Source organism: Arvicanthis niloticus, chromosome 26, assembly GCF_011762505.2.
Source record: "Arvicanthis niloticus isolate mArvNil1 chromosome 26, mArvNil1.pat.X, whole genome shotgun sequence".
Taxonomy (NCBI): Eukaryota; Metazoa; Chordata; class Mammalia; order Rodentia; family Muridae; genus Arvicanthis; species Arvicanthis niloticus.
This window is the reverse complement of record NC_133434.1, coordinates 36513280-36526136: the sequence shown is the minus strand read 5'-3', so window position 1 is coordinate 36526136 and position 12857 is coordinate 36513280. Positions and strand designations below refer to the sequence as shown.

At 48.9% G+C, this 12857-nt stretch overlaps 2 long non-coding RNA genes across 2 annotated transcripts in view; one reads left to right on the top strand and one right to left on the bottom strand.

The window, feature by feature from the left end:
- The first annotated feature begins 507 nt into the window (after nucleotides 1–507).
- Nucleotides 508–12857, top strand: part of LOC143439400 (uncharacterized) — a 15387-nt gene continuing 3037 nt past the window's right edge. Inside the window, exons 1-3 of the long non-coding RNA XR_013107662.1 lie at nucleotides 508–1019; nucleotides 3951–6830; nucleotides 12696–12857. The exon at nucleotides 12696–12857 is cut by the window's right edge and continues 3037 nt beyond it. This is a non-coding gene — a long non-coding RNA (uncharacterized LOC143439400). The remainder of the gene's footprint in view (nucleotides 1020–3950; nucleotides 6831–12695) is intronic.
- The window catches only part of LOC143439399 (uncharacterized), an 18096-nt gene continuing 9961 nt past the window's right edge, over nucleotides 4723–12857 (bottom strand). The window contains exons 4-5 of the long non-coding RNA XR_013107661.1: nucleotides 6461–6658; nucleotides 4723–5981 (exon numbers count right to left, since the gene is read on the bottom strand). This is a non-coding gene — a long non-coding RNA (uncharacterized LOC143439399). The remainder of the gene's footprint in view (nucleotides 5982–6460; nucleotides 6659–12857) is intronic.

Here is a 12857-nt window from a genome sequence, read left to right as displayed (position 1 = left end):
AGCCTTGGAAACAGGAAAGATAAGCCGTGTGACTGTCTGGATGAATCACTGGCAGATTCTCCTAGAAGGTAAAGTTGTAAAATGCCTTGGATGTCACAGAGGCTCGGAGCTTGATTCTGTAGCAATAAGGACCCGTTGATAATATCTGAGCTCAAGAAAGAGGCGAGGGTTGTATTTTGGGCCAGAATCAGGGAAGTCTGTGAAGGTAGCTTGCCATTTAGAGCATGCGACAGAGAAGCCTCTGGCTTGCTGGTTACACGCGGCTGGAGTTGCGGTCTTTCTGATTCCAAGTGCCTTGGATAGCACCTGGGCATATTTTGGCTTTTGTTTTTGTTGTTGTTGTTTTGTTTTGTTTTTTCCCCCTTTCGCCCAACTTCTCAGGGCTGCTACTCTTGATGGCCTGTGAGATTTAGGGAGCACAGGAACTTTACTAGGCAGGGTGAGCAGTGTCCGGGTAGGCAGAGGTGTGGCTCCTCCTCTTCCCTCCCGACTCGGCATTCACCCTGGAGGCCTGGAAGGCCACGGCCTCAGTAGAGGTGGCGCCAGTTCTGGAGATTCATCTTGTGTCTGGTTGCCATGGCACCCGGCACTGGACAGGAGGGCCAATCGGGCTCCCCCAACTCCACCTCCCGGAAATGGGGTGATCACCTGGCCGCAGAGCTTTCCACAGCGCTGCTGCGTTTTTTTGTTTGTTTGGTTTGGTTTGGAAGCAAACACCAAATAGCTAGGCCTCCCGGAGCTTGCATCCGGCAGAACAATTCTACGGAAGATACTTTCCTTTACAAGCTTGGGCCGTGAGTCTAGCTCGGTTTTTTTTTTTTTTTTTTTTTTTTGGCTCCACTCGGTTTGGTCCTTTTACTTTGGCCACGCCCACTCCAGCCCAAGCTGGCCTTCTCTGCCTTTGGGTCTACTCACCTGCTACCCTGTAAAGAGCGATGCCCCTGAATCCACGCTGTCCTATCTACTGGCCATGAGGAAGACACTCAGACCCTTTGTAGTCGTACCCTCACCTGTAGTTTGTGAGTAAAACACCACCTCGGGTTGCTAGGAGGATTAACTGAGGGGGACTTGGAAACCCCCAGGATACTATTCAGCATTATGACGGGCACATGAAGCTTCGTTAACAGCTGTCATTATTATTATTACCTTTGCTCTTTTGTAGAGGCTTAGTCTCTGGCGTCAAACGCTTTATTCGTTTTTTACCCATACTGGGTATGGTGGAGAGCTGTGAGTTCAAGGCCAGCATAGGCTGTATAGTTTGAAGCCAGACTGCACTTTGGAAAGACATAAAACAACAACAACAACAACAAAATTCCATTACAATTTAATTCAGAATAAAAAGGGAGAGACCAACCTGAGAGAACTACAACATACAGTGTCTGCTCAGCTTTAACCAGGCCCCCAAACCTTGTGTGTCTAGACTATCCTGCCTCCTGCGTCCTACCTGTATCTTCTATACACTCACAGGAAGTGAGAGATCCAGGCAGAACACAGCCTGGCTCTGCAGTAAACGGCTTCAAAATCTCCTCCTCTCTCGTAAAATCCAGATACAGGCTTCCATGCCCAGGACTTTTACACCCAACCTACGCTCACTGTTACTTCCTGTTTAGTGTCTGCCACCAAGACTAAGGTGTGCCCTGGAATTTCTTAACCACAGTTTTTTCCCCCTCCTCACTTTAGGAAAGAAATGATTAAGACTGTAATGTCCTATTGGGGTTTCAATGAGTGTGTGTGTGTGTAGTATATGTTTGTGTGTGGGGGGGAGTATATGTATTTGTGGGTGTGGGGAGTATATGTATTTGTGGGTGTGGGTGTATGTATTTGTGTGTGAGGGGAGCGTATGTATTTGTGTGGGGAGTGTATGTATGTGTGTGTGTGTGTGTATGTGTGGGAAGTGTATGTATTTGTGTGTGTGAGTGTGTGTAGTGTATGTTTTATGTGCATATGTATTTGTGTGTGTGTGTGTATTTGTGTGTATGTGGGGAGTGTATGTATGTGTGCATGTGTGTGTGTGTATGTGTGAGCACTTGAACACTCAGTACGGAAGCTGTGAAGGCTCTGAGGAAGACTCGAGAGGCAATCACTGGGGCCTTTACTGCCGAGAATCTCTGTAGAGCAGTGTTTCCTTTGATGCCCAGGTTCCTCTTCACACTGCTTCCCACTCTTCGTCTTTCTTCCTTGTTTCTTCATATCTCTTACTGAGTTCTTCCCAGGGACTTCATGGCCCATCCAAGTGCTAGCCAGGCCAGGCCCTGCTTAGCCTCTAGAATCAGATCAGATCAGGAGTGTTCAGATGGGGTGGCAAAAGACCTTATCTGAGACTTTCATAGGAGACATGTTACCTTTGCTGTTTGGGGGTAGCTGAGTAGAGCCTAAGTGACCCCAGGCAGCTTTGTTTCAAAGAGCCAAGAGCATGTGCTTCCTGTGGGGCCCAGGCTCCCCATCTTGCTCTGAGGGAGGATTATTGAGGGACTCAGCCTCTATAAGTAAAGTGCCAGTAGGGTCCCAGGGCTCAGAAAGATACTGGCTCTTGACCTCCTGAACTGTGTGCTCTGTTTGCATCTGACCTATTATTTACTTATTTAATGTGCATTTATCTGTGTCTCTGTGTGTGTGCATGCATGTTTGTGAGTGTGCCCATGGAGGTCAGGTTTGAATCCTCCAGAGCGGGAGTTACAGACAGTTGTGAGCCACCCACCATAGGTGCCAGAAACTGAACCTGATCACTCTGGGAGAGCAGCGGGTGCTCTTACCACGGAGCTGTATCTCCAGTCCCCAACTTATTTTTAAAATGTATATGTGTGGGCAGAGGATACAGCTTAGCTGGTGTAATGCTTACCTCGCCAGGTTCAGTCCCTGGCATCACTTCATACATGATGACTCTTACCTCTAGCACTTACTCTAGCACTTAGGAGGAACAGGCAAAAAGATGACTCTTACTCTAGCACTTAGGAGGAACAGGCAAAAAGACCAGAAATGCAAGATCATCCTTGGTTATTGTGGTGAATGTGAATGGCCCTGTAGGTCATATATTTGAAAACTTGACCCCAATCACTGGAAATGTTTGGGAACGATTAGAAAATACAGCCTTATTGGAGGAGGTGGGTGCACTGCCATGGACTTGCTTTGAGATTTCAAAAACCCACGTCACTAGAAGTTAGCTCTCTCGGCCTTGTGGGGTATCTCAGAGCAGGTGTCCTAAGTCTTTTCTGCAGACACAGGATAGAGACTTTGGTTCACTTTGGTTGTTTGGGTCCCTGTCTCACTGGTCCAGTGTCTTGAGTCTACTCAGAGCTCTGGGAACATCTTGGAAATCAGTCCTGAATTATGATCTCAGACAAGGAAAAGGTGCCACTGGAGAGAGGTGCCAGTTCTCCAGACTGTGGTTATGCCCAGCTGAAGGTCCGAGAAGCTTCTGGGAAGAGGAGGTTGGGGTTTGAAAGCTAGCTGATCGTGAAGAAGGTCTAGATGCAGAAGCCGCATACCAGAAGGGGCTAACGTGCATCCTTCAATTTCACCCGTCTGAGAGCTCTGACAACATCATAGGTAGAGAAAGTGACCAAAGAAAGCAAAGGAAATAATGTCATTGTGACTAAACCCAGAGAGGGTGTGCATTCATCCCTACATCACCAATCTGAGAGCAGCCAGGCTGGGGCTGGAATTCAGCTGGGCCAATCCAGAATTTCACTCATGGGTATCTCCCATCCCATCAGCTAATCCCCAGAATCTATCTATCTACCCCCCCCCATATGTGATATGTGTGTGTGTGTTTGTCTCTCTGTATATTATGTGTGTGCATGCATGCATGTGTGCGATGCGCACACGCACGTGTACACAAATTTGTGTGTGTACCATGCACATGCATGCTGATGTCAGAAGTCAACATTAGATAGTCTCCTCCTTCACTTCCTCGTTTTAATTTTTTTTTTTGAATTTTTATTTTCACTTAGTGTCTACGTCTGTGTAAGTGTACATCACATGTGTGCAGGTGCCTGTGGAGGCCAAAAGAGGGCACTGGATCCCTTGGAGCTGGAGTTCCAGGAGGCTGTGAGCTGTTTCACGTGGGTGCCGAGAACTGAAGTCAGCCAAGCGCTGTGAGCAGCTGAGCCATCTCTCAGCCTCCTCCCAGTGTAGCTTCTGATCGCTCACTGAACCTGGAACTTGCTGCTCGGGCTATACTGACCTTCCAGCAAGTCCCAGGGTCCTCCTGCCTCTGCCTTCCTAGTACTAGGACTGCAGGACTTTACTGTCACATCTGGCTTTTGTGTGGCTGCTGGGCATCAAACTCGTGCTTTTAGAGCAAGCTCTTTACCCACTGAGCCATCTCCCCGACACCCACTCCCTGAATAATAATCTACCTTGAGACTCCAGAGAGGATCCAGGACTTGGCTTAGAGACTTAGAGACGTGCTTAGGCTCCACCCTGCTTGTTGTGGACCAGGTGATGCCCAGCATAGAAAGGATATGCTAGACTTTGAGTTCCAGGTATCAAGACTGGTCTCAGGGCTCCCCTGCCCTGGCTCTGTAATCTTGGTCAGTCAGCACATGTCCCTCTTCTTTCTTCCTAGTTTCCATCTAATATCCCTAGCAACCTTGCTGCCAATCCTAACAAGGTGACTTTGATTCCCCAGGGACCACACTGTGGAAGGAGAGACCTGAGTCCCACAAGTTGTCCTCTTGACTCTACGCAAACATCATAACACACATGCTCCTATCAAATAAATAAAATGCAAAAATTTTAATGCTGGCTGTGACCTAGAAGGACATGGCACTGTGAGCCACACTGAGCTAATGACTGAGCCACACTGGCCTAAAGACAAGGAAGTTGTTCTCTCAACCCTACTGCAGTGGCTTTCATTGAGCTCCCTCCAGGCCCCACCGGAAGTACTTTACTGAATTCATTTAATGGGGTGTGGACTGGAACATTCTGGAGGGAAGAGCATCCTCTGATTGTGGAGATGACGCTGATAATAACGATGTCTTGCAAAACCATGAAGTTCAGGTCCCTGCATCTTTGAGAGCAAACCGGGCTTTATAGGCTATGACACCACTTTGGCCTTGGCTTCTTCGTGAACAGGCAGCCAGCTAACCACCCTGCACTAAGTGTTTAAGGGGCCCCGAGCCAGGGCAGACTCTAGGATTCCCATTGCCGGGGAGCTGTGCGAAGCCTCGGAGCTTATCACCTCCTGGCTCCCCAGCAGGCAGACTGTCTCCACTGCTGCCGAGGGAAGCTGATAAAGAGGACAGACCCTTGTGTTTACTGTGGCCCGGTCTGCAAAGAGGCAGGCCTCCCAGAGGCGGCCCTGTCTCCTCTGGGAACAGGCTGTCTGTTTGCCAAGATACCATCACATTCCTGCAGCCAGAGGCCACCCCAGGATGGGTGGGGGTGGGGTGGACAGAGGAGAAGGAAACAGGACAGCTGCAGGCCTCTCTGTTCCCCTGGGATCAGTTCTGAGAGGTACATTGGGGGTGGGGGGTGAGGATTCTCAGCTCTCAGCCTGTGAAGTGCATTGCAGAGTCTTGGCGAAGGGGATTCACAGCCAGCTTGGGCTCATCACTCCGTAGTGTCCACCAGTGGCTGTGTCCAACCCATAGTCCATGGGCTGCATGCCGCTGAGGCTATTTACGAATATTGCCCAACAAAGGCATAAAGTTACTTAAAACATCACAAGTGTGGTTTTTAGATTTTTTTTTTTTTGGTTACTCTATTATGTGTTTCTTGACCACGGATTTTGTAGATGACAATATCATGTCACAACATCAAAAGGCTGGGCCTGTACAGCTTCTAAGACATTTGCTCACAACTGACGCCTGTCTTCCAAACAGCTTTCCACTTAGGTAGTCAGGAATCCTTACAAGGTTTTGCAGAATGTTTGGCGAGATTGGGATAACATCGGGACCAGATGACGCTGTCCAGGTTAGCTGACATTCATGGCCAACCCTCAAAGGATGTTTGCTGAGTGGCACGTACTGGCAAAAGCACTGTGGGGGATGTAGGGAGATGAATTAGTGGGTAAAGGGCTTGCTATCCAACGTGAGGACCAAGCTCGGTCCCCAGCTGCCCATGGCAGTGTGCTTGTTCAAACCTAGTGTTGAGAGGACGATCCTGGGCTCACTAGTCAGCAAGTCTAACTGAAGCAGTAAGCTTCAGAGAGCGAAAGAGACATTGTTTCCAAAAAAACAAAGTGGGAAGTGAGAGTGGAAGACACTGAGTTGAGGGATTAGAAGTTGGACAGATTCCCTGAGAGGCAGACAGATGGGGAGAGCGTCTGTGTACACCATAAAATGTCAGACTTCCCACTTCCAGCATAATGAGCTCTTTTTCCTCATCCTACTGACCTGAAACAAAAGCCTACCAGCTTAAAACAAAGGCCTGGCAACGGCTTTGGCTTTTCTTTCACCAGTAGGGCTCCCTTGACCAACCCTAAATTAGGTGAGGAAGACCCCTCAAAATTACGTACATCCTCCAGCCATCTGAGCTTCAGCTCCCCGAGTTCTTCCATCCTCAGAGGCTCTTCCATCAATGTGGTGTTGATCGTGTGTTTCCCGCCTCTAACAAAAGCCCTTTCTTCAACAGGTGATTCTGTTTGCTGTGTCTGAGATTTCCCCTGACGAGATCCGTCATGCCGAAGATGTTTCGTGCCTTTTAATTTTTTTAACTGGCAGAAATAAAAACGAACCCGATCAAGACCCCTAGACTGTAACGCAACATCAACCTCCACCCATCACACACAGACACACCCGTACACACACATAGGTTTGTGAACTCGACAGCCGTTTGGAGGTAGTCACCATCTTGTCACATATTTGAGGATGCGGATCAAAGCCAGGGTAAGTCCTCTTGAGTAAAATCTGCACACACGGGCAGGAAGAGAACGGGGGTGGGGGAGTGGGGGGGTGGGGGGGATTTAGAGCAGCAAGGCTCCAGAGCCACAGTTACACTGAACGGCCCTGGAAGCTCCAAAGGTAAATGTTGTTACAATCCCATCATGCTTAGCAAGGTCACAGGTGTTTGCAGCTGCAGAGATGGGTAGCTTCAGGGAGAACTGGCTTTGGAGCTGGGCCTGCGTTTTGTTGCTTGGACCGATGCTAGGTGATGCTGCAGTGGACACTGAACACTATGCACCTAGGTCTCCTCATAGGATATTGTACAGTGGTGTTATACACCGTTATCCTCCGAGCTAAACTGCCAAGGTCTTCACGAGTTTGAGTGGGACGGCTCACAACAGGTCTCTACAGCCGGACTGTTGATGTTTCCCCATAGAAGGAAGGAACAGGTCCCTCCCTGTGCCTCCCAACCAGTTATAGACAATTCTGTCCCAATTGCCTGTAGCCTTAGGGTCTCTGGGCAGGGCTAGTGTTTATAGCCATTGAACAACTAGGGAAGTGGCTCCATCTGTCTATACGCCTAGGGGAAGCCATCAGCAATGCTTGGTGCTGGTGTGGCTGTCTTAAGGTCACCTTAGCTCAGATCATTGTTCTCCATAAGCCTAATAAACTCGTTAGTTCCCCAAGGCAACTCCGGTAGAACGGAATTTTGGTTTGTGACTGGGTAGATAAGTTGTACTCTCAGCTCCAGGGTAAAAATTCTCAGCAACCCAAGGTTAGAGGGAATGTGTGCTGGATGAAGATCCATCTGGTAGGAACAGGCGGGTTGTCTTTGCAGCCTGGGTGGAGAGGTAGCTTTCTCTAAGTGGAGACTTCAGGAAGGCATCTGTTAAGGAGAGACCCCATCACAAAGGGGCGGTGGCTTCTGCGGAGGTGGAAAGAGTGAGTGGTTGAGACCACGGCTTTTGAGTTGGGTAGGCTTGAATTTAGATTCACTATCCAGCCCCTCCCCCACCCCCTTTTAAATGCTACTGGCTGAAGAACCTAGGGGCTTCCATGGGCTGACTGCTCGACCACTGAACTACATCCAGCTTTCTTTTTTCCTTTTTTATTTGGGAACTGAATCTCATGTATTAACCACTTTTCTTGTTGCTGAAACCAATTGTCTGACAAAAGCAGCACCGGGAAGGGCTTGCTGGCTCCGTCTGAGCAGAGGAGTCCTGGCAGCAGAGGCAGGTGGTCACATGGCACTCACAGTCAGGAAGCAGAGAGAGATGACGTGCACTCAGCTGCATGTCTCCTTTCTGTTGAGTTCAGGGACTCTAGCACACGGAATGGTCCGGCTCACAGTTAGTATGAGACTTTCCACCTTAATGAACACACTGGAGAAACTCTCTCCCAGACATACCCAGAGGTTTGATTCCTACGTGATTCTAGAGCAATGGTTCTCAACCTGTGTGGTTCACATTTCAGCATTTCAGATTATTACCATTCATAGCAGTAGCAAAATTACAGTTGTGAAGTGGCTATGAAAATTACTTTATGGTTCGGGGTCACTGCACCATGAGCAACTGTATTAAAGGTCACAGCCTTAGGAATCGCTGCTCTAGATTCTGTCACGTTGACAACTAATATTAACTAGCCTCACTAAAGTTTCCAGACAGACTGACTTCGACTTGACTCCGACTCCTTTTTTTTTTTTTTTTTTTTTTTTTTTTTGGTTTTTCGAGACAGGGTTTCTCTGTGTAGTCCTGGCTGTCCTGGAATTCACTCTGTAGACCAGGCTGGCCTCGAACTCAGAAATCCTCCTGCCTCTGCCTCCCAAGTGCTGGGATTAAAGGTGTATGCCACCACTGCCCGCCTTGACTCCGACTCTTGAGTCGCTGGGATGCCAGGCATATGCTGCCAGACCCAGTTCAATATCCAGCACTTGCTCTCTGTGTATCCTTGGGCACACAGCGCAGCTTACGGCCTCTGAGTTTATAAAATGAGATCTCTATGTGGGAAGCTTTCCCCCAAGGCATGAACAGACAGGATGGTCATTTAGAGAACTTTAGAGAGAAGTTGGGTGCAGGGTTCTGGCAAGGCATACAGTAAATGTCCTATAAATGTACCTGTTGACATCATTCACAAGGACCTAGGCATGAGGAGGAGATGGGAGTACGTTTGTCTGAATGATGGCCCAAAGACAGAGTCCCTGAAACCTGGGAATATGTAAGGTAACACAATAAGAGAGAATAAAGGTAGGGTGGACCTGGATTGTTAATCGGCTGACTTTGTCATAGAGAGATTGTCCTGGATCATAGGGAGGCCTGAAATCACACGAGCCTCCTAAGTGCAACAGAGTCAGAAGAACCCAGTGAGGAGTGTGACTGACATTCTACCAGCCACTGTGGCTGTGACATGGAGGAGGAACCATGAGCCAAGCAAGTCAGGCCACTGCTAGAAGTTAGACAGGACACAGGGGTGAATTCTTTCTCCCCTCAAAGGCCCAGAGCTGGGCTGCTGAGATAGTTCAGTAGGTGAGGGCAGTTGCAGCCAAGGCTGACGAACACAGTTCAATTCCCCACACCCACATGGGCAAAGGAGAGAACTGACGCTGACAAGTTGTCCTTTGACCTCCACGTGCATGTTACGTCATGGATGCCTTACTCCAAATGAGTGATACAATGTAGTGTTAAGGAGTAGGTGGGCAGCTCCAGTAACACTTAGAGTTGAGCCCAAGGATGCCCTTGCATTTCAGATTCTCAGAAATAGGAGAGAATGGATTGGGATCTCGTAAAGACACTGTCACCACATAATTTGTCACCACAGTGAAAGGAAGTAGGGGCATTAAATCTTGAACACCAGCAGGCTGGCAACAGGCAGAGGCAGGCAGGGCAGCTGGGAAGGATCAAAGGGGCCTCCATATCCTGACACTCCAGGGCAGAGTTATCAGGAGCAGGGAAAACCTGTGTGTCTCTGTGCAGAAATAAAGAACTAGACAGATTTCTCAAGTCTGTAGGGTCTGTGCCCTTGGCAATGGCTGAGCCTCTCCCTGGCAAGAGCTGGGGTCTCCTTCTCCATCCCTTCAGTCTAGAATTGGATTTCTGTGTAACCTGCTTTGGCCAAACATCTGTAGGTTTGGAGCCTGGCCTAGAGAGAGGTTGCACACTCCTGCCACAGAACCAGCTGTTTTACTACCTGCTCTGGCCCAGAACAGAACTGGGAGGGAGAGTCATATTTTAACACGGCCCTAATAACTCCTCTTCCCACCACTCCTAGAATTACTGTGCCCAGTTACTTACTGTCTTGCATTGAGTATAGGTTGTCCATTTCTAACAAGAAGTATAGTCACCGGCCACTGCTGGCTGATACTTTAGGTACCAAAAGGGCTACAGAGCTCTTTCCCAGTCCCTGTCCCTGTTCCTCTATTTTTCTTTCTCACTTCCTTCCCTTGCCAGCTTTTCCTGGAGGAAAATGGCTTCTGTGTTGTAAGCTACTCATGTATGTGGTAAAGGAAGAAAAAGGCTCCAGCTGAAGCCAGGGAAGGCCCAAGACCCATCAAAAGCTGTTTGAAGGAGCTGGGTGGTCTACATGTAACTCTAGCAGTCAAGAAGCTGGGCAGGAGCACCATGGACTTGCGGCTAGCCTGGACTACATAGTGAGAGCCTGTCTCAAGGAAGAAGAAAGAGGAGAGGGAGGAAGAGGAGAAGAAAAGAGCAAGAAGAGGGACATTGAGGAGGAGACCAGTCAACCAAGCAAGCAAAGAAACTCAGTCCAAACCCGAAGCTGTGTGATCAAGTCAGAAGTCAGCCATTGTCTTTTGAGTCTTTTTTTTTTTTTTTTTTTTTAAAAAACATGGTCTCATGTAACTGTACACAAAGTCCTTATGTGGCTGAGGATGACCATAAACTTCTGATCGTCTTGTCTCTACCTCAGGAGTGCTAGGGTTACAGGCATGTGCCTCTATGCCTGGTCTCTGTGCATGCTGGGCAAGGGGTCTACCAGCTGAGCCAGACTCCCACTTCCCAGACCTCAGAAACTATAAAGATCTACATTTGTTTTTTTTTAGTTGTGTAATTTGTTATGAAGCAACAAGCAAATGGCCGATACATCTCCGGGCTGGTCTTTACGATGATGACTGACATGTGACCTGGTCATTTCCTTCCATCTAGTGGTGGTCAGAGTCTTCGGGCATGGAAAAAGTCACTCCTAGCCCTGGGTGGTAAAACAGCAGCTGACCCTACAATTGACAAATAATCAAAGGCATTGCGTTAAGCCACTGAGTTTGGAGTGGCATTTACCCATCCACGGCTGACCCATATTAGCCAGAAGACATAGTAGGAGCTGAGATATGAAGTGGGTGGGGCAGGCTGAGAAAATGGGTAATACTGATGGCAGAATCAGGCAATATGGAATCTGATTTGCTGACATAGAAGGTTTTTGTTTTGTTGTTGTTGTTGTTGTTGTTGTTGTTGTTGTTGTTGTTGTTTTGAGTGGTGGAACCTGCTGGAAACAGCTTATACATAAATAGATAAAGAAACTTCTAGCAGTTCAAGCTGTGTGACTCGGGTATAGATGACTTAGGGGCTCTGCTGTCATGGGGTAGATGAACAGGGGTGAGGCCTGGCATTGGGGTGAGTAGAAGTGTGGGAGAGGCAGCCGGGGCTAGAGTTATGGAAGCAGTTCCAGCAGGCTAGGGCAGGAGGCAGAGCAAAGTGGCTTCCAGGTCTTGAGCCTTGGGAGGCTTCTGCTTGGTGGTGCTGTTGACAGAGGGGAGAAAACAGGGAAGGGCGAAGAGATTCACCCTTCCCTGTTTGGTATTTGGAAGGAACCTGCCCAAAAGACTTGATTAAAGGTGGACTGGGCTTTGAGAGACTTGATTAAAGGTGGACTGGGCTTTCTCACTGCCAGCAGATGGGTCAGGCCAGAGAAAGGCAGAGGATAGCCCAATCAGAAGGCCCAGGTGTGGAGCGACTCGAGAGCTGTCTGTGTTCTGGTGTAGAAGTAGCCCAGGCTGGCACTAGGCCACGCTGTTATATTCTCTTGGTGAGAAGAAGAAAGGGAGGAAGCTCATCCAGAGAGAGTGGAGTCAGGAGAGGGTGCCAGGGAGTCTATGGAAACAGACATCTCAACCTCTGACTTTTCCTGTGAGCATGCTCTCATGGCTCCAGTTGGCTGAGCCCAGCCTAAGTCAGAAAGTAAGAGATAGCCGTGTGCAGGCACAATGCCAGCTGGCACCGAGGGCTTCCAACACTTAGGTCACCTAGCTCGGTGTCTATGTAGAGTCCTCTTCACTTGTCATGTGACAACCTGTCTGATCATCACTGCTGTCCCTTCGCAGATGTGGCTCAGGGAGTCATAGCATTTGAGATTCATTTTCTGTAAGATGGTCTTGAGGGGATGGGAAGACAGCTCGGTTGGTAGAGGGATTACTATACTAGCATGGGGATCTGAGTTTGATCTCCACTGCTGGGTGTTATGGCACAGGCTAGTAAGTAGTCCCAGCCCCGGGGAGATGGACACAAGAAGATCTCTGGGACTGCTTGGCCAGCCAGTTTATGCCTAATTAGAGAACTCCAGTCCATGAGAGATCTTGTCTCAAAAAACAAGGGCGGAGACATGTGATGTATGACACCTGAGGTTGAACCTTTGTCCTCCATTTGCATGTGTGTACAAATGGTGCACGTGCATACGTGCATGCCTACCCACACACAGACACGCACAGACGGAGGGAGGGAGGGAGGGAGGGAGAGAGGGAGAGAGGGAGGGAGGGAGGGAGGGAGGGAGGGAGAGAGGGAGGAGGGGAGACGGGATGGGGGAAGTAGAGAATGTCTGAGTGATTTAAATTAGTGTGCAACTTTCCCTTTTTTCTTTTCTACCCAGGTTTCTCTGTGTAGCCCCGACTATCCTGGAACTCACTCTGCAGACCAGGCTGACCTTGAACTCAGGAGATCCTCCTGCCTCTGCCTCCTGAGTGCTGAGAGGCAGCACCAAAGGCCTGTGCTACCTCACCTGGCTTAGTTCCTGACTTTTCAAATGAGGTCA